Here is a 22,300-nt window from a genome sequence, read left to right on the forward strand (position 1 = left end):
ACTGTAGTAGCTGAAAATGCCAGGTAATTTCTTCTTATGCTTAGCCAGGGCATAGGCACTTGACCTAAGCTCTTGCCAAGCAGATGCTCCTGCCCCATATGATGATCCTGTGATTGGGAGAGAGTGACTCAGTGGAAAGGATACAGAGGAAGACTTCCTCTGAGGTCATGCTTCTGGATGTTGTTCCTGGCTGTAAAACTCCTGATTCCATGAATTACTCAATAGCCTTGCAATCAATCTTTCTCTCTCTTTCTCTCTCTCTCTCTCTTTCTGACGTAGCCATAGCCCCTTTCTTGTAGCTTGCAGATAAAGACTGGCTGATGTCAAAAATGGTACCAATGGTTGAGGAGAAACAGACCCTCCAGAAATTTGCAGGAATCTGGGATAGTTTATTTGACATGGTCAGGGCTGAACACAGTGAAAATTCAGCCAGTAGTAAGAGATGTGACTCCACCAGAACATGGTAAACAGTAGCAAAATCATTACATTTTTACCTGTGGTCACCCAGGATGAAGTACCTATGAATGAAGCCAAGGTTTAATGGTTGCCACCATAGAATGATATACAGGGCATGCGAAATTCAAGGTCTATAGGATAAAATGCTTGCTTCTAATAGTGCTAGGTGGATTTTTAAAAGGAAAAAAACGAAAAACACAAATTCTTAATTTCTCAACTCAAGGCATAAAATGGAAACCATGAATTTTCTATGACTGTACTAGGAGAATCTTTTTCCTTTTAGACACAGTGCTGAGCTAGACAAAAACCAAACACGAATTTTGATCCTGCAGGTTGCTCAATTACAAGATTAGTTGAATTTACAAGCTAACACTATTGCTTAGATGAAAATTAGAGCATTGATCAGGAAAGGGGTAGACCTGGGAACTGGAACAGAGAGTTATAGGAGGATTCAGATAACTCAGAAAGCATTGAATTTCTCAGCTTAATTGATTTTCTTTTACATTTTTTAATTGAAGTATAGTCAGTTACAATGTGTCAATTTCTGGTGTACAGCACAATGTCCCAGTCATGCATATACATACATATATTCATTTTCATATTCTTTTTTCATTAAAGATTATTACTGGATATTGAATATAGTTCCCTGTGCTATACAGAAGAAATTTGGTTTTTTAAATCTCTTTTTATATATAGTGACTAACATTTGCAAATCTCAAACTCCCTAATTTATCCCTTCCCACCCCCTTTCCCCGGGTAACTTCATTGATTTTTATTTCTCTTGTCAGCCAGATTAGCCCCTCCTCTTCTCACGTGTCTATTCCCACCTTGCTTAAAAATCCCAGTGATCTAACATGAGGGTGTTACTTGGCAACGGGAAGCCTATTCTCTTCATGCTAAATCCCTCTATCCCTCATTATCTCCACACCTACAACTAGAGTTAGATCTCAGCGTGTCCCTGGAACAGGGTGGGCTGGAGATGGGAGCTTGAAGTCCATACCTGAAGTGCACATCCAATATCTGAAGGGAAAAGCTATAGACAAAAATGCATGACCTTGATAATTCACATTAACAGAGACCTGGAGGGAATACATGAAGAAGTAGATTCTGAATATGCTAGTCTAACAAGGGAAAAACATAATTTTAGGTCAAGCTGAGTTTATTGATATGGTGGCATCTGCCAGTGATTCTACATCTGATGTACTAGCTTGAGCATCTAGGGATCATTTTCATTGTTTGCTGAGTAGATTGACAGGAATCTGGACCCATTGGTGTTCCATACTAAATGTATTGGAGATGCCAGAAATTATAAGGTAAAATTTAAAGGAAGTAAATTCAAAGACCAAGACAGAAATGTTGGGGTGGATTTATCATGATTGCTTACCCATCTCATAACTATGTCTCCCAAAAGGATCCAAAACACACATCTTTTGTCAAGGCAATGGTAAATACATTAGTAAGGGAACACCAACATCTTTATAAAAAGCTAGATTGGCTATTATCTGTCAGCCAAGATTGTTGGTGGAGAAAAGATGTAGCTGGAATAGAGATGCACAATTTCAATTGGATTGGGACTGTAATGAGATAAAACAGGCCTGGGGAACAGCATTTATTGCCAGATTGCATAGAGAGCTTGGCTATCATAATAGGCAACTGGCCAGCCTGATAATCAGACTGGTCTGACCCATAGGAATCTTTATATGGCAGCTCATGGTGTCCCCAAAGAAAAAGAGATGGATGCAATAAAGTTCTTACTTTGATCTGACAGGCATAACGAATAGAGGCCTGAGTTCTGCCTTCATGACTGAGTTACAGTCTATAATAGACTGTTCATTTCACAGCCAACAACCATTCATTAACTTCCCTCCCTCCTTCCTAACCAAAGTCCAGTGAGAATTCTAGGGGATAATTCCTTACTCCAAAAACCAAACTCTAAGGAAGGAAAAGTCCTTCTTCTTTCTTGGACATTACCTGACTGCACATGGTTCTGGCAGGCAACTTGCAACCACGGAGGGCAGTAAACCAATACACCAAGGAGGACAGAGCAAAGGCATGCAAAGAGCCCAGGTCTTTAATGGTACTTTTGAGTTGTTGAATTAACAACCCCAGTATTTCCTGCCTTCAGACTTTTCATTCCATGAGATACTTTTTCTTAAGGTTAGCCCTTTCTGTTAATGAAGCCTAAACTAGCCTAATGATGCATCGTCCCCACTTAATCCCCATACCTGAGTCAGTTCACAGATTCAGTTTTCTGTGTATGATGGGAAAGTTTTGTACCCTTGAGTAAGAAATCTACAATTACATGGCAATTATACCCTGAATCTTTTCCCTAGAAGTCCCCAAATGCCTGCAAAAATATACCTGAGTATCTGTGAACTAGGGAAAAGGAAATACCCAAAGTCCTTGTCAAAATTATTAGAGACTGGCTTGGCTTAAAGACAGCAGCAAAATCTGAAGATGCAGAACACTATGATGGTGTCGGAGTGGGTATGCATGGAAGACAGGCATAAAACAGACTTTTACTGATGTCTACCTCATGTAGGCCCAGTAGGACCTCATGTCCAGTCTTTTGGTCATTTTCCTAGTTACTGGGCATACAGCTAGAATAGACATGTTTAGTAACTGGCAGCATCCTCATGCAGACTCTCTGACTAGAGAGCAAAGGAATATAGGTTCCTAGGCAGGAAGAGTCAAGTAGAAACACCCGGAGTTCCCTCATGCTACCAAAATGGTAAATAAAATGCACGACTTCCTCCATGGGAGAATCACAGAAATTTAGCACCACCCTTAAATATTTGAAAGATACAGAGGTAGAAACTTCTCTTCCATTCTGATTTAACTGTCTAGTGTGGTGAATTGGGAAGACCATGGGGCCTTCACAAATGGCCATGGATAAATGTAAACATAATCAAGTGGTAATTTCAGTTAAAAGCACAGCTCCAGAGGTGGTCTTTTTACTGGAACAAATCAACATAATCCCTGGCACCTATAATGCAGCTCTACTGCAGATATGTTTCCTCTCTCCTTAAGCAGAGGACACCTGAAACTTTCACCTGGTAAGGACAAGAGTACCCTAATACCATCAAGCTGTAGCGAGAGTGTCTACCCCCAGAACTGTGCCACCAATAAGTTTTCTGAGATCTTGATCATGTCACCCATCCACCGAGAACACGTGGTTCACGAGAATGTTAACATGATATGATGTGAAAAGCAAGAAGTAGTGGCTCAACGGATGCCTTGGTAAGGTTCATGTACACCGGAGATGTGAGAAAAATACCTCAAAAGCACAGGGGACTTCTACTTCCATGATGGGGATGGCTCAGTGGTGGAAAATGTTCAGTCATTCCCCACAAAATAAAAGACAATTTCCCATAACTTGTACCTCTTACAATGAAAAAAAAAGGGCATAACATTTTGAGGGTCTCTTTGGATTTAAGCAACAGCATATGCCACATTGTGCTTACTGCTCCAATCCACTTTCCAGGTGACCAACAAGGCTGCCAACTTTGAGTAGAATTCAGAGGAAGAGAAAGCTCGCTAACTAGTTCAGCCTGCAGTGTGATCATCCCTTCCCTTGGCTCTTCTGATCCACAGGATCCAAAGGTACTTCAGGTGTCCTGGCAGATCAGGGTGCTGTATGGAGTCTGAAGCAAAGTTGGACAGGAAAATTGTAAAATAGGTCCCTGAGGTTTTGAGAAAGTCAGGTTCTCTTTAGCAAATTACTATGTGTTCTCTTTTTAAGATAGGCTATTAGTTTTCTACTAGGCCCTGGTTGGATGCATAATCATTAGACACCAGATAATCATGAATCTTCAGCTACTCACCCTGAGCTAGATGTTAGCTGATCCACCTAACTATAAATCAGGCAGGCCCATCAACACACTATTGTCTATGGAAGTAATACAAGGAGGACCAAGCTCAAGAAAGTCCTAATGGTACAAGTGAATTTCATGAGGTTATACTCCCAGTATGCCTACTCCTAAGGTGTTGCTACTCCTCCCTCAACTTCCATGGCTGATGTATATTCTCTGAACCATATATTGCTGTTTCTTACATAGCCGGAAATCAGGAGTCTAGAAACCAAGGAGGTGGAAGTTGGGATGGCACTTCTCACTCTTACACCAAAAATGTTAGTAAATTTTTAGCACTCAAAGAAGACTGCTTCTACCAGGAAACCATTGGTTCATTGAATTGAAAGTGGAGGCTCTAACCTAGCCATTGGTATCTCCTATTCCCACTGAATGAACAAGCCAAAAAAAAAAAAAATGAGATTACTGTATGGCTTAGAGTACTTGCTGTAGATCATGTAGAGGAAATAAGATTGTTGCAACACATTGAGTCCAAAAAAGAGTATGAATGGAGCACATGGGACACCCTAAGGCAACTTACAGTACATCTATTTCCAGTGGTAATAGACTGATGGGAAACCATGGCAACCCTGAGCAGATAAAACTACTAAGAAATCAAATCTCTCAAAAGTGAATGTTTGCATTACATACCAATTAAAAAATCTGGATGGACTGAGTGCTGAATGAAAAGAAAAGAAACAAGCACAAGCTAATGGAGGAGGAACTCTTAAACACCAACCACAAAGAAACCATATCTGTATTCCAACTATAGTGAAATCAAGGATGGAGGATTTGCCCCACCTATTTAGGAGAGTGTCCCATCTTAAGGGAACACGGAAGGCAAGATTTTGGCAAGTTGAGTTGGAACGGTGATGTGTTTTCTCCTACAGGTAATTAACAGCCTCCTGATGGTCTGTATTTTCTGCGTAGACTGGGCAATTGGAAAGAAGACATTATCACCTACATTATTTGCATCAGTATAGACTTAGCTTCTTTAAACATTGAGATTTGACTTTTGAGCCTTCTCCGTCCATCTGTGCTTCCCTCTCTTGAACCCATGCTTCTGAGACAGGCAAATGTATGTGTAATCCAACTCTTTTCTCAACTTGGTTTGGTGACTTTAAGCAAGTCACTCAATCTCTGTGAGCCTCAGCATACTCATCTATAAAATGGGTTGACACACTCTACCTTATAGGGGAGTTATGAGGATTAAGTGAGATAATGCACACATTAGCAGCTCCTCCTCCCTGCTACCAAGGGAAAGACTCTGAACCTTCCATCTTGCCACCCCTAAAGCACATTTAAATCCTCTCTGTCCATGCACATCCCTTCCTTCGTTTATAACATTTTCACAGTGCTTGCCCTTTAGAAAGCTGCTCCTTAACAGATTCCTTCCATGATTCCTGAGCCTGGCACCCCATCACACTCATGCTCTCAGTTTGTACTCTTTCCTCTCTAACTCAGTGTCCTTCCTTCATTCCCTCTATGTGGGTTCTGTGTTGATTCTTCCCCCTGGGATCCCACTGCATGGCTCCCCCCACAACACAGAATGGAAGGTAGAAGGGGAGGGAGAAGGTGAGCTTCTCAGGTCTCCATCAAGGTGGTATCCTGGACGCAGGGAGAACACCCAGACAGTCAGATACTGCTACTGCCTGCACAACAGGCTCTGTTGTCTCAGATGCCTCACAAAACCTCCAGCCTGTGAAAGGAGATATTTTGCCTGCAGCTTCTCAACAAGGCCTTATTCCATGCCTCCAGTGGCTCCCTTTGATCTGAGCTGACCCTCTCTCCCGTCTGTGGGTAATCTTGGCCTCCATTAAATTCCGCTCCTGATCCCTCTGAAGTCATGTTAATTAAACACAAAATTGTCGCCATGTTCTCCACTCAGCCTCCTTCATAGGCTCTGTGACCCAAGAACCCTTCCCATGTGCCAACAAGCTTTGTTCTGTCCTACTTAGATGATTTTAACTGTGTGTTGGCCAGGGCCCAGACATAAGCACCTCCAACCTTCCCCGTCCAAGGCAGAGATGGTCTCTTGATGCTTTTGAATCATCATTTTACCAAGGTGAGTTAACGAAATGATGAATATACATCCAGCCATGTGCAAAGGATCATTCATTCATTAATAAATTCATTCATTCATTAATAAATGCTTTTGAGCAAGATTTCCTATATGTCAGGTACCTTTGTTGTTGCTGGGAATACAGCAGTGAATCAAAAACCAAATCCCTGATCTCATAAAAATTAGTCTAGTGTGGTTTTAGTAAGACCAGTGGTTTTTCAGCCTTGGCTGTACATTAGAAATACCTGGAGAATTTTTAAAATCCTACCACCACCCCCCCCACACCGCATACCAGATCAATTAAATAAGAATTTCTAGTATTTTTTTAAAATCTCCAAATGATTCCTACATGGAGATACAAATATTTCCTCTGATGCCTCGGATGATCAGTCATAAGCCCTTTAAGTAGCCTGGGATGAAGTCTGTCTAGAGTGACTTTCATCTTAAGCTTCATTAATAGAATCTCTGCAAAGTAGGAGGGACTGCTCTGCTATGCTTTGTTCTTATGGGGCCAAATCTCAGTGGTACCTTAACAGGAACGTGGACAAACAATTGAGAGGCTAGGTTGGCCCTGAAACTCTGTCATAGAAAGAACTGAGGTGTCACCTGGGAAATAGAAGATTCTGGGTGTAGATGAAGACTTTCTCCAAATATTGAAAAGGTTGCCCTGTGGTTGGGGGCTCAGATCTGTTCCATTAGTGGACAAGAGGCTATGGGAAGGCAAATTTAAATTGACTGCAAGCCACAACTCTCAATAATCACAATTATCGAAGAGATTCCAGGAGCTGCTCTGTAGGACAGCAAAGGGCCCATTTCCTGGAGCCTGTTCAATGTTGCCTGCACAACTACGCAGTGGGGGTCGTGCAGGGAAACTGGCACTGATCTAGGGACTGATCTATCTGCCAGCAAGAACGACCCGTACTTTGTGGACTCTGGGGGAGGCAAATGAGTGCCAGCAACAGTGGTCAAATATCCTAGAAACTACTTAGCTGGGTGGAGGTTGGAGGATGTACCTCGGGCAGTCTTCTCCCTGACACATCCATCCCAAGTAGATATTGGGTTAGACGTACTTTAGACTTTCTTTCAACCCTGCAACTGTCAGATTCTATAGCAGTAGGTATCAGAGCAGTTATTCAGCCATGGACCTTAAGAATAGTATCAAAAAGAAGAACTAGAAGAAAAGGAGGAGGAGGGAGGAGAGGAGTAGGAGGGGGAGGAAGGGGAGGAAGAAGAAGAAGAATCATCACAGGGCAGCTAAGAACAAGGACCTGGAGCCAAGCTACTGGAGTTTAATTCTTGGCTCCACCTCTTACTGCCAGTGTGACAAGTTACTTAACCTCTCAGTGCCTTAGTGACTTCATCTGTACAGTAAGGAAAATAAAATTACGTGCAGAGTCTTTGTGAGGATCAATGAGTTCAGTGTGTGAAAGCACTTAGAAGAGTGCCTAGCAGAGAGCCCTTGCCCAGCTGTGTGAGTTCTTATCATTTCAGGAAGGACTGACGAGGAAAGAAAATTTTTTTGTCATTTCTCCCTGCAGTAGATCATTGTTATTTGTCCCTAAGGTAGAGGCATCCAGATTGGCCCTCAAGTGGGACCCATCACCATATCTAATGAGTACTGTATTTATTGAGTACCCAGAAACTATCAGAGAAAAAGGAACAAGGCATATCTCTGGATATTGATGGTGGCTGTTCATTCATTGTGAACTGGCCTGGAACGAGCACGCATGTGTACACATTTGTGTCCACGCACAAAATCTACCATATGAAAAGGTCTTGAAACTCTTCTCTCTCTCCTTTTGATCAGTCCTTCTGTTTCCTATCAAAAAAAAAGTGTTGGGGGTGGGGGCGGATATATCACTCCCTAAGGAAGAGAGAAGATCATTGTCCCTGGAGTTGTGAGCTTGGCACCTCAAGTTCCGAAGAAGTACTCCCTGAAAGGCTCAGATCCTCTCTCATCTGATGGGCCTATCGGTTCTGAGAGTCAGGCAAAGCAGCTGGCCTTGAACTGGTCCCATCATCCCTGGATGACAGGGAGATCTCCACGTGCTGGAACCACTGCTGTTACTACCCCTGTCCATACAAAATTGCCCAAAGTACAAGTCCCCAGGTTGACAAAGGGCCTAACCCCGCCAATTTGTTTCCTCTTTTCTGTCATTTAGACATGATGAGGGGCCTCCTACTAATGGGACACTTGTCCTCAGGGACTGGGAATAGGAGCTTCTTAAACTGGTGATAAAATTCTAAGGAGCATGTTCTGAAAATCAGGTGGCTCCTTCTTCTCAGTGAAGCCTGGGTCTGACTCTTGGTCCCAGGAGCTCCCTACCCAAGGGAAAAAGCTTCATGGCAGGGAAGGAAGTTCTAGAGTTGTTCCATACCCTAGAGCTGGCTGGAAAACAACTCTGGCCTTTAGGGAATGGGACACAGCAAGGGAGAAAGCTGTCTCTTAGGTCCCAGCATGTTCAGTGCCCTCATGGAAAGTAAGGATGTGAGAGGCAATGTAAGTGGTGGCTCGACCGGGCTTTGGGAGGTCTTGGTTCTGGTGCCGGTTCTATCATGAATTAGCTGGTGCATCTTAGGCAAGTCTCATCCACTCTCCGGGCATGACTTTCTTTTCTATAAAGTTAAAGGATGCACTAAATAAAAGACATCTGAAGAATCTTCTAGATTTGATGGTCTAGAATTCTAAGAGACTAAAAGCAACTGCCCATCCAACTGGCCCAGAGCAACCGTGGGCTAGAGGAAGGGGCCAGAGGGTGTCCAGCCTGAGGAGACTTGGTTATTCAGAGCCAGGCTCCTTCCCACTCTCCAGGCGAGGGGGTATCAAGCCATTTGCCTGATAAGCAAGTAAAGAGAAGTAAGTAGCTAAAGACTCCTCTGCCCCTTTCATGCATCTGCAAAGACGTGGCAGAGTAATGGTCTCAGCCTCTGGGAATGGTGCCCTGGGCCTGGTGGATAGAGTGAAGCAGTCAAGGACCTCCCAGGTCCCAAAGCTGAGCTTGAGTCCAATTTGAAGCTGTCACAGCTACAGCCTGAATGCCTAGCAGCCCTAGTCTCATGGGGTTTATAGCTCCTCCTGGCTGCCTGAGAAATTACTCACTTGGATAAACCCAAATTAGACTTAGGAAAGTAGCACATTTCTCTTGACTCCTCGGCTGTCTAGAGCGTTTCTCCACTGCCCCACACTTCCACACACACCTTCCTCCCTCCCCCAGCCTCTTCAAGTTCCAGCCTTGGAAAATTCCCAGGACGCAGCCATTTCCAGAGCTTGTCAGAGACATTAGAGGACATACCGAAGTCTAGCAGTTGTGTGAGATCCATTCATAGGGAGGGGTGGTTGGCACAGAAAAAAAGAAATTCATGGGCCTTGTAAATAAATGCCAGACTGCTCCCTGCCCCATAAAGACTCAGTGAAAGTATTAGGAAATCTTCCCTAACTTCCTACCTCCCTGCTGTACTTGCATTTAGCGATGTAGCCTTCCTTCCCATTCACACTGTAGGAAACAAAACACCAAGCTGAATGTAGGATTCAAGGGAGTCCCTCATTGGCTGTGTCGACTCACAATCCTGTTCCCATCCCATGTCTGACTGGTCCAAGGGTAGAGACATCTGACATATTCTGGACCAATCAGATTCTTCCCTCAGGAAGATGATGACTTGAGCACCCAGAGACCAGGCAGGTGGAGCTCATGGCACTCATTGTCCTGGAGATGAGATCCAGGAGGGTCTTCTAGTGAGGATCCTGGAATTGCCCTGGTTGTCCAGGTTTTCCTTTATTCTGTGAACAACCATAGTGGCCTTCATCTTGGGCTGCCTGGAATCAATTCAGTTGTTTGCCTCCAAAGACATTTAATTGGTAAAAGCTCCCTTAAATACCATCCTTTCCCCATGCCAGTATGGGCACACTGTTGCAATCACATTTTTCTCTTTGCCCAACTCTTTTCCTAGACCAGAAACTCCATGGTGTCCTGGACCAGAGATCCAGAGATTAGTCTCACCTTCCCCTCTCCACTCACTCTTCACCAGGTGAAGTCCCCCACTTCCCTCAGGTCCCATGTCAGATTTCAACACCTCTGACAAGCCTTCCCTGACCATCACCCCCTGCACCCCTTGTCTGGGTTAAGCGCCCCTGGACTGTGTTCCCACAGCACCAGGTACTTCCCCTGAGGTAATGTGTTAGGTGCTTCTCTGTTGCTCATGAGACATAGCTCCTGGAGCTGCATACTGTTCTATCTTCAATGCACAGCACAGTGCCTAGGACATGGTAAGCATGCAGGAGATGTTTCTAGAATGAATAAGTGAATGAAAGAAAGCATATGCTCATCTTCTTTCCCCCTGCTCACAGTAGAAAAATAGAAATTAATTACCTGGTCCAAATTATTATTCATCTCAGAATGCAATCAGCTAGTCAACAAATTAGTACTAACTGATGTGACAAAAACTGTACTAGGCATGATGCAACTACAATAAAGGTACAAATATAGGCAAATGAGAGGGAGGTGGGGTTTCTCATGAGAAACATAACATACAGTCTTGGGCTCTAATTTCCATTTTGCCCAGTCTGATGGCTTCTATGCCTCTATTTTCTGTATCTTGAAAATAGACGTGTAAGAATTACCATGAATGAACTGTTGGGTTTGCAACAATCTCCTGAATCAATGGGCAGGAACTTGTAGAACAGTGCTGAATCCAAACAAGGCAGAAACCTTTGGGCACAATGGCACATCCAAGCTGGCTAATGCTTTGGACTCCGGATCCCGTCCTCTCTGGCTCCCGCGTGGCTCAAAAAGACTGCTGCATGATATTGTGGGCTGAGGCTCCAACAGGTGGATAGGAGATTCTCAGCCCCTTTTCCCAGAAGGGCCGGCGGCTGCCATCCCTGCTGCAATGGCAGGTGTTGAGAGGAGAAAGGGGGACAGCTCCCCCTGCCTCAAGGCTAGCAGTTACAGAACCCAAATTGTCATCTGCAGGAAGGCATCATTGTCCCGATGTCATTTCAGCGTAAAATAAATTGCACTGCCCATCAGCCTGCTGGAGGCCAGCACTTGCGGGCAGCTTCTACTCGCTCCCAGGAAGAGCCTACTCAAATGTGAAGACAAGTCAGCCGCCGCAGCCAGCGCTGGGAGTGACCCTTCAGGCCCAGGAAGCGTGATTCTGTCGTGCAAGGGCCCAGCGCACGCCTGAAAGAGCACTGCTTCAGCCTGGTACCAGCGACAGCTCTGCCAGGCTGGTCTCCTATTTGTCAAATCCCAGCAGAGAGCAAGATAAAGAATTCAGAGATACAGGGTAACCACGTCAGCAGTGTGAACTCTCCCCTGCACCCTCACCCCGCTGCCCCAGAAGTTGGAAGATATCTCTCCTTTCTCTGAAAAATCAAAAACAGCCAGCGTTGCTTGCTGGTTCTGTGCTTTGCACTTTACGTGCTCTCTCACATTTATCTGTCATTATCAGTTCCATTATTAAATGAGAAAGCAGGGGTTTAGGTGGTTTGCCCAAAGTCACAGAAAACCTAAACTGAAGAGCCAGAACATAAACCCAGAACTGCGGAGTCCGAAATCTATGCCCTTAATTACTATGAAACACTCCCTCTTCAGCTCCAAGGGGTGAGCAAGGAGAGATTCATCTCTCTTGCAATTGTCATCACCATCCCAAATAAGTCTATCACCTAAGTAGTGCCAAATGATTCTGATGCCATTGAAGTCTTACCCATCAGACCCCTTAGAGGTTCTGGGAAGTGCCCTGGCAAGGTGTTCGTGTGATCTTATGTGTTGGTAACACTTTCTAAAGTAAAATATTTTAACCCAAATTGATTATAAGCTAGTATCTCCTTCCATCCTAGCCTCCTTCCATCACACTTCTCCTCACATCAAGGATGCCAGAGGAGCCATGGGCATTTAGGGATCCAGCCCAGGGGAAGTTGGATTGGAAAAACTTTTAGTTCCATTCATTATATTTTACTATTTCACAGTTTTGCATACAGTTAAGTTATTGCTTAGAAATGACTTGAGGACACTTTCCTCCCACTGTGCCAAATTGCCCGGCACCACGACCCTGGGTGCAGGACCCGAGGTCGTAGTGTTGGGTGAACATGTCTATGGCTCTTGGGCTGAATTTCTCACAATTCCAGAGTTGCAGAGCCCAAAACTAGAGCATTACCACAAAAGCAAGAACGCCTGTGTGTTTTATGAATCCCAACCATCAACAATATAAAAACAACTTTTGATCAACTGTGCCAGAGGAAAGACAGAATTAGCTTTCTACTCTCTCTTTGGAAAATACATTTCAAAACTGTTATGTTATAAAGAAACATCAAAGAGTGTGCAACCAAAAACTGCAGGGAGAAAGTCAGCTGATTCATTTTATTTTCCATTATTTTTCTGGATTTTGTGGTGTTGGTGGCATTGTCAGTTTTTTAAGCATATAGTTTACTCTGATCCATTTTCTTACTTGAAATTAATATTTGATTTTATACTTATTTCTGTACTCACATTTTTGTTTTTTTTTTCTTAAATAACCTCCCTCTCAATTAATAAGCTTTAGCACCCCTAAACCCTGGACCTACTCCTGAATCTCAGTGAAGATGGCACTCTTGCCATTGCAAACACCTCATCAAGAGTCCTGCCATCTCCCTCGGTCCAGCTAGGGCCCCCAGTGCCTTCCACGGGCATTCTGGGGCGAGGGGTGCAGTTTCACATGCCTCTTTCAGGGCACACAGCACTGTTTACTGATACTTCTTTATGTCCCTTTTTTTCTCTTTCCAGCAACCAACTCAGGGCCTTAAATGGAGGAGAAACTCAATAAATGTTTCAAGATGAGAGTCAGGAGGCAAAGAGTAGACCAGGTGAAAAGGCAGGCAACAGCCCTTAGACCCTGGGTCTGCACCCTAGTGATGGGCAGAGAATGTCTCTGATGTTTATCTTTTGTATATGCAAATTGTACAGGCAAAAGACTTTCTTCTCTCTTTCCCTGGGTCCCAAACCCTAACTCTCTTTTCATCTCTCTGATTCCCTTTTGAAGGAGCAGAAACGGGAACATGGGAGGCCATCACAGCCCCAAATCTTCCCAGCCCCAAATCTTCCCATTCCAGGCAGAAATTCACCTGCAGAGGCACCTGCAGAGAGGCAGCCTTCCAAGGAGAGGATGGATTGTCTGACCCAGGCTGTGTATCTCTCCATCAGCCTGGTTTCAACCAGAAGTCATCCAACAGGCTGACGTTTCCTGAAAGTCAGGGTCAGTCTCATCACTGACAGGGGAGGTGGGAGGTGCTCTGTGGAGGGAAGCTGAGCAGTGAAATTTACTTCAAAGATCACAAGGTTTGGACCCCACTCAGGGAATGAGTCTTCCAGCCAACTCGATGGGAATGAAAAGGAAGAGTATTCAGATCGCACAGTTACTGTCTGGCTAAATTAATTGTTGCATTCATTTAAATGGATTAGACATTTTAATTAGCAGGGTCTGGTTGTTTGCCGAAATTGAATTTTTGGCATGTGGGTGTTATGTGCACATGTGTGTTTATTCTAGCAGAGCCCAGGCTGGAGCAAATCTGCAATGATTGCTTTCTCCAGCGATGAAAGGATCTGGCAGCCTGGAAGGAACCAGCCTCCTCTCCACAGGTCTCCATCCCCAAGCTGGAAGGAAGACCATGGCATCCTCACCTGGCCTCTGCAGGGGGCTTGTGCAGCTGGAGAAAACATCTGTGGGCTTAGAAGCAGGAGGGAAGAAGGGGAAGGGTGTGATGGAAGAATGGTGGCTTCAAAGCTTTCCTTTGATTTATACTAGAAGTGGAAAGAAACTAGTCTCCCAAATTGGCCTCTAGAATGTGCGCCCCCAGGGGGCAGCAGAGCACCAACCCTTGGGAAGCCCGCTGTACAACTACTCCATTTTGGCCAGAGATGTGCTGTGGATACACGGGGTACTTAGTGGCAGGAAGAAGAAGGATCTGATTAGGAGAACAGAGATCTGAACCCCTCTGGGACCTTAGAAGGCCAGTACCAAGAAGTCTAGGAAGAGGAAGGCCGGAACAAACGAGGTTGGCATCAGTCTCAAGAGAGAAAACAGAATCAGGGTCGACAAAGCAAGGATCAGAATTCTTGAACAGATCAGCAAGGTGCAGGGCCTGCAGACTGAATAGAATCAAGGGCGGACCAGCCAGGCCACTACCCCAGATGCCATCTATAAAGAGAGTTAGTTTAGAATATTCATGGAGATGTAAGATGCTAGAGAGAATGTGTTAGCCAGATCACCTCCCCCCACCCCAGGAGGGACTGTATACTTAGCTGAGCCTCGTTGGGACTGGGGTCAGGGGGAGGTGGTGGTTGGGTTGATAAGAAGATACACAGAGACAAAGCAGGCAGAGGTTAGGGCACGTCCTGGTTATGGGTACTTTCTAGATCGTCCTCCTTAACTGTCAGGCTTTTATTTCACTAGGTGGGACAGGCAAGTTTGGAGCCAGTACTGAATTGTTGGGGACATCAGGGAAGAGCAAGACCTGCCACCAGCAGTCCTCACTCCACCCTTCCCCCAAAGCTCTCAACCTTGCCTACAAATAATTGCACCAACTGAAAGGGAGTCTAATCACAGTCTTGCCAAGGAGCCCTCTCTGGGTCTGGCCCCACTTATCACAGGCTGTGTCTACGCAGCTCCCGTGCAGGTGGGTCCCTCCTTCTGTGCTTGCTCCCCTGACCTGCTCAGACTGGGCCGGGGAGAGCGCCTCAAACCTGGAGGCAGAGGGGAAGAAGGCTTCAGTTCTCCAATTCATTTCATTGCAGAGTTTGCAATTGAGTTTGAACAGCAACTCTTCATGCCTCTCGTAAGGTTTGTTTCACATCTGTTATGAAGAGACGGCAATCACGCCGCTCACGGTTATGTGGTCGATGGAGCAGAGGCAATGAGATTGTCCCCGGGCAGGGAGGAGATAATCTCATTTGCTTTGTCTTTTTTGATCAGGGGAGCAGGTCGGAAATGGGATTTCATGCAGCTTATTCCTTTCTGCTGCAACTGATGATCATGGCTATTTAACATTTCCTGAGTACCAAAAAGCTGCTAGGCACCTGGGAACCTTTCCTCCAGCTTAGAAACTGTTCTCAGCAAATGAGCACACACCAGTTTCAGGGAAAGGCAAACTCCCGAGATCATTTTATCCAGGATTCAAGCCTCTGCATAAGAGTGTATGTAGAATATTCCAGAATATTCTGGAGGAATATGGCCAAGTCTGCCACTTGTCCCACTGTTCATTTTGGAACAGGGCTTCTCTCTTTAGCATCAGTCCCACTCCCCACTTCCTCACCCCCACCCACTACACACAGACACACACATGCACACACATCTCTGTCACTTGCAGACCATTTCACCTTGATATTTGAGGGGAGTGGGGAGTGGTGCTAGGTAGCAAAGGCCAACAGATCTGACCTTGTCAAATGACAAGAATCTGAACACCTGTCTGCCACCACCGCCCTGCTACCCCTTCCCACCACATCCCACCAAGATCCTCCTTAAGGATAAAGAGGGCTGAAAAACTGAGTGCACTTGAATAAACACTCTCTTCTCTGGCCTCAGTGCCCTCATCTGTAAAATGCCGAGGTTGGACCGGAGAATGTTTACAATCTCTTACAGCTCTGATGTCAGATCGATTTTCAAAGGGAAACAGTCCCCTTAGAAGGCTTTGTTAGGGTTCTGCTACTGGATGTGGCCACGCTGGGGGGGTGGTGGAGGGGGATGGACCAGTGCAGCTGTGTCCTAGGCTGAGGAGGACAAGGAAGGAGAGAAAGAAGCCAGAGAAGGCTCCGGAAACTACTTGAAAAGGAGCTGTTAATGTGCAGGAGGTTATTTCTTCTGGGCTTTCAATTGCAAGCAACTTAAAATGAAAAGTCTTAGTGACTTGGGCAGGGAAAGCTGTGTGATAGGAGCCATCCAGCGGGGGGTTGGGGGCTTTGGGGAGCACAGTGGCACTTCATGGGGTCCCAGCAGAGCCCTGCCCTGGGCATGGGTTTTGCAGGCCCGAGATGGGGCAGAGGCCCCCCAGACACAGGCTCTGTCAGCCTTGGTGGGCTCCTTCCCTGAAGGCCCAGGTCCAGTTCAAGCCTCCACCCTCCACTCCACTCTGAGAGTCTGTGAAAAGGCACGGGGACTGCAGAGGCAGAGGGCCTTCCTGTCTGGTGCCAGGAGACAGGAAGACAACCTGGCAGACTCTAAAAGCACTCAAGTCGGGCGGCAGCTTCAGGAGGGAGATGGAAGATTGGTGCGTGTGGGAGGTTTTATGGAGTGACGGTAATAACCCCTACCCCTCCATCTCTGCAGAGCTTTCCAGTTTATAAAGCCCTCTCACATCCATTATCTCATCTGAGCCTCCTTGAAGTGCTAAGAAGCAGGCAGGGCGGCTCTCATCTTTTCTGTTTTATCGCCAAAGAAGCTGCAGTGTAGATGAGTTAGATGACCTGCCCAAGGTCACACAGGTGGCTTAGGGCTGAGAAGGGCCATTCCAGGCACTCAGGAAGGAGCACCAGCCTGGCAGGCGGACAGAAACAAGCCCCATGCCTGCTCTGTCCCAGGCTAGGCTGTTTTCCTCTGAGCTTCACTGTTTTTATCTGCAAAATAGGGCAGTTAAGGCAGATGGTATGTGCAGAGGGCCCAGGCCCGAGTAGATGAATCAGCATATCTACTCTTCTCTTTTCTCCTGCTAACATTTAAGAATCTCCCTTCCTTTGGCCCTGAATCACGGCCAGTAGTTTGCTGAAGCTGTTGGTTTCAAGTAGGAACCTAAAGAAGTGTCTTTCTGCGGTCTGTTGGCCATTTCAGAACTTTGGAAATATAATGGTCAATTCATTAGAAATAAACTCTTGAGTCATTGGTGACAGATGTGAGCTAATACTTATTTGTAATCAATTAATACTGGGATTCCAAAATTTAGAGATCCCTGACTTAACTTGTTCATTAGAATTATAATACTGTTAAACCCAATTACTACAAAAAAAAAAATTGCTGTGGGTTTTGCACAACAACAGTAGGGTGATTCTGAACTATGAGCTTCCTTTGAATATTTGCCTTTTGTATGCTCAGGGCCCTGATTTGTTATTTTTTAGACTTCATTCAAATTGGAAACTTACATTTATTATTGGACTATAAAACTTTTTTAGTTGTTTACTGGATTGTGAAAGTCATCTATATTATGGACATTGATTAAGTTACTTTCATAGTAAAGCACCTGTTAAATTAAAAAACAAAAAAGAATCTCCCTTCCTTCACTTGATCTTAGCCAAAAGGCCAAGAAGCGATGAATCTCCCTTCCTTACAGGGGTAGGAGATTAAGAGGTACGAACTACTATGTATAAAATAAATAAGCTACCAGGATATATAATACAGCACAGCGAATAAAGCCAATATTTCATAATAACTATAAATAGACTAGAAACTTTAAAAATTGTGAATCGCTATGTTGTACACCTGAAACTTATATAATATTATACATCAACTATAGCTAATTAATAAAAAAGAAGAATCTCCCTTCCTTGAGGTAGACAAGGAATGAGGTGGGCTCAGACAGACGTGGTTTCAAATCCTGCCCGCCCTTCTGGCCTTGTAATCTTGGCACAAAGTATTAAAAGTCCCTGGCAGCGTCCTTCTCTGGAAAGGGGGGGCGCTAATACCCACCTCATGGGGGTGTTTGAAAGTCAAGTGACAAAACATATAACGCACCTAACACTGTGTCTGTCTTAATAAAGGCAGTTTCCCCTTTTTTCCTTCTTTATACTACAGCATGAGGTGGCCACCTTCATGGAGCCGGCCAACAAATCCCAGAACCCAAGTTCCTTTCCAGGCCCCAGTTGCCTCCTCCACCATGAAAATACTAATTATCATTATTGTTTTTATTCACCAAGTGCTCACTCTGGCTCAAACACAGTATTCAGTGCTATACCTGCATGATCTCATTTAATTGTTACAATAGTGCAGAGCTATTAGCCCCATTTTGCAGATGAGATAACTGAGACACAAAGAACTCAGGAATTTGCCCACGGCTTTACGGTTAATGATGGCAGAGCCGAGACTGAGCTCCAAAGCTAAAGCTCTTCTGCTAACTCGCCTCTGACCATCAGGTGCCTGCTGCCTACCGGCTGGGGGCAAAGACCCCACTCTTTCTCGTGCCACTGTCCCACGGCCGTGAGGAGTGAGTCTTGAGTAAGCGAGCTGAGAAGCTCCCTAGCCCAATTGGTAAGGCCAGATTTCATCATTTATGCAAATGCTAGGATTCTATTTGTTGAAGAGGGTCCAGGATGAGTTTCATTTGAGAAGTGGGAAAATGTGGATGATCCTGGAAAGCCAATTAGTACACGAAGGAACATTATCCCCTGTCAGAGAAGTCAGATATTAACAAAACTTACTCTGTGTGCAGACTTCAATTAGAGAATCAGCCAGTAGGCTTAGGAGCAAAATTGAATATGACATGTGGGAACCCCTCTCTTGCCACCTGAAGAAGCAGGATTTAGTGGTAGACCCCCTTCCCTGGCAACTCAATGGGTCAGGTGATTAAGTGTTTCACAAAGACCTGGACACCCATTGCCCAGCACAGAGCCTGGTCCTTGGTCAATGCTCAAGGATAATGAATGAATGAACGAACGAATCAACAAAACCGTTCTCTTACCAAGAGGCAGGCAAAGAATCTAGAGTGTTTCCCAGTACCCTCTAATCACAGGAGACTCAAAGAAAACCCCAGTCATTAGGGGAAACTTGAAAGAGAACTTCCTGACAGTGTAGAATAAAAAACAGGTGACCAAAGAGTGAGGGAGGGCAGGTCAACTTCAAGAAAGGGATTCCTAAAGGTCAGTTTGGGGCCAGAGGACAGCCTTTTCTAGAGACAGAATGACATCTACCACGTGGATCTCAAAGCAAGGAGAGAAACTGAATGAGAGAGTCCATCTAAGTGGAATATATGATGTTAGCACTCGATTTTTAGCATATTTCCAGATGTTGAAGTCTTGGAAAAATCAGGATAGCCTCTGCTTCTGCTCCCTGACCCTGACCCCACATCCCAAACCTCAGGTTCTTCTCCTCAAGTGATGGTTCTTCAGGACCTAGCCTGGGGCACAGTCCACACCGGTCATGCCCATGGGACAGCTATCAGGACATGCCTGTTTGCCAACTCCAGGCCCATATTTTTAAATGCCCTTCTCACTTTATAAAACCAAAGTAAAAGCTACAGTTCAGAGAGTGCTTGCAACGTGGCAGGTGCTGGGCACAGACTCATGTGGATAATCCCATTTTATCCCCAGAATAACCCAATGGGATTGGGCTATAATTCACCCCATCTTACTTAGTTGACCCAGGTCACATATTTAATAAATAAAGGACCCAGAATTTAAAGGCCCAAGACACTGAAAAGATTATGACATTCCCTTGAAATATAATGCAAAAGAGAAACAAACCTAGACCATAAAATAAATGTAAAGAAATTCACAAAGTTCTTTGTTTTCCTATGATTTAAAATATAAATAAAAATAATCATAACAAGTACACTTGCTAAATTGCTGAGTAACCCACCAGGATGCAAGCCCCATTCTGCACTCTCCAGGCCTGAGTTCTTAAACACAATACTCCCTTGCTGGGTGGACTTTGCTTTTTCCCAGCATCTGGTGCTACCAGAGCCTCCAGACCTTCTAAGAGGCCCAAACATTTGTTTTTTCTCAGAGGAGATCACAAAGCAGATATTGCAAAAGGTGGGGGCCTGATGGGGAGGGTGACTGAGGTTGTTTGAGCTCAAATCTTAGGAAAGAGATTATAGGAAATCTGCTGGTTGGCCAGCCACTTGGGCTCCTTATCTGAGCCAAAGTAATCACTTGCAGAAAAGCAAACCCATCTATCGCTGCAGCCAGTGTGGGAAGATGCTTCTCTTTATCTTTGCCAGGAGCTGAAGTGCTTTTGGCTTTGTAATCAGCTTCTGTGAAGGAGCTGCCACTCAGGTATGGCTAGGCTTTATGAACCTCCCTTCCTTGGGAGAGACAGGAAATGAGTTGGGGTCGGACCTAAAGGATCTTGCCAGGGTGGAGAATCTAGGTGTGTTCTGGGACTGCCTTCCTCACATCAGATGAGCTGAGTTCAGCACCGATCTGGGGACCAGACTTCATGGCGTGATCCCCAACCAGGACGCACAAGTCCAAAGACACTGTGTGAGAGAGTGCAGGTGGACTGACATGGGTAGGTCAAATCTGACAGACATCTTTCTTCCCACTGTTATTTTATGTAAGAGGCACTTTCTGTCATATCTGCCCTGTCTCCCCACCACTACCCCTCGATCAACACATACCCTCTTAAGAACTGCTCAACCTGGAGGGGAACACTCCTGTGCCTGTTTGTGAAAAGTGACAGCTGAGGGGCCAGAGGGGGCGCTTAACCTCAACAGGGCCATCACATTTCTCTTCCACAAACAGGGACTTGAAGAACCAGAATATGGGTTGGTGGAGCTTGGAGAGAAGTCTGATGCTGAGGTGAGGGTGGCCACATTCTGCCATGTACACAGAAGAGCCAAGGAAGCTTGTCTGCAAAGAAAGAGAATGAAGCAGATGCACAGGGAAAGGGATGAGACCACACGGCCAGACAGTGGCTGTCCCAGGCCCTGACAGCTTCCTAGCCCCTGGTTCCTGACTCTGATGAAGCCCAAATGCATGCCCTGACCTTGGGTCTAGACTCATCAACACCCCAGAGGGTCTCCTTCTTCCTCAAGCTCCTCTGAGTTGATCTTCACTATTTGCAATCAAAAAAAGGAGCCTTGAAAAGCAATTAACATTATCATTCAGATTAAGAGTCTACTAATGGTTATTGAATACCTATTATGTGCCAGGCATGGTTCCAGAACATTGCCATGATTCATCTCACTTATTGACGTCTTCATCAGCCACATCAGGAACATTAGTATCAGAAGGGTTTACAAAGAGCCTACTTTGGTATAACACTCAGTGAGACTGAAAGAGAGTGACATTAGCCAGGTCCACGTCCCCTGACAGTTCATTCTGGACAGGCAGTCTGATGTGATGACAAATGCACCGGGCATTAAATTAAGACACGGGAGGCAGTGAGATATTTGCCTCATTATCAGGTTAGGAAGAAGGAGAGAGGCAAGAGCAAGGGTAGATAAGGGGACAGCTGAGGGCATTCCAGGTCAGGGGATGGAGGATGAATCCCAGGGGAGGGAAAGCTCAGTTCAAACAAGGAGATTCATAGAAAAGGATAGAAAAAAGGCTGAAGGATCGTCAGTGCCAGGGCATGCTGCCCTAGTTGGCAGGCATCGGCGTGGTCTCTAATTCAGCGAGAAGGGAGAACTGAGGGGAGACTGGAGGCAGAAGGCGGGGTGGAGAAGAGTTGAGAGAAGAGGGACCAAAAGAAATCTTCCATGTTGATACTGATTCACCTGGCAGATTTCACTACGCCTCCGGGATGCCAGAAAGAGCAGACAGCTGGTAGGAGAGAGGGGCTGGAAAAGAGAAACCTTCAAAAGGGGAAAAGCACTGAGTAGAGACGGGAAGTGAAGATGTGGAGGGGGAAGAGGCGTGGGAAGATGAATTAGACAAAATAGAAGGTGCCAGGTGGGGTCAGAGGCAGGGAGGGGCAAAGACTATCAAATATAAAGCGAGGCCAAGAAACACCACAACAGAGAATGAGGGCGAGTCAGAGACAGTACAGAAAGGGAAAACGAAGAGGAGCAGCCGAAGCTTTTGAGAGGAGCGTGGGAGGCAGCCCTTGAGCAGGAGGGCTCTCCTCGCCCGCCCACCGCCGCCCTGGAGGACATTTCCACGCTCTTCATTTTCTGGCTGGGAACTTGGAGAGTTTCTTCCCTCCTTCATTCTGTATATGGAAAGCCTGGCGCTGGGCTTTGTCATCCTTTCTTCCAACTGTCTAACCCCTCCCCACCCTCATATCAGCCTGGATGACCGCCTCTGGAGGTCCTTCC

General features: G+C 45.4%; 1 protein-coding gene and 1 non-coding gene across 5 annotated transcripts in view; one reads left to right on the forward strand and one right to left on the reverse strand.

Annotated features, from left to right (window-relative positions):
- Positions 1-22,300, reverse strand: part of KCND3 (potassium voltage-gated channel subfamily D member 3) — a 526,784-nt gene that overhangs the window by 431,470 nt on the left and 73,014 nt on the right. The gene's annotated exons all lie outside the window — the stretch shown is intronic.
- Positions 17,067-17,203, forward strand: LOC123614907 (small nucleolar RNA SNORA2/SNORA34 family). Its single transcript, XR_006722408.1, has one exon. It is a non-coding gene; the product is annotated as a small nucleolar RNA SNORA2/SNORA34 family (small nucleolar RNA).

Source organism: Camelus bactrianus, chromosome 9 (genome assembly GCF_048773025.1).
Source record: "Camelus bactrianus isolate YW-2024 breed Bactrian camel chromosome 9, ASM4877302v1, whole genome shotgun sequence".
Lineage (NCBI taxonomy): Eukaryota > Metazoa > Chordata > Mammalia > Artiodactyla > Camelidae > Camelus > Camelus bactrianus.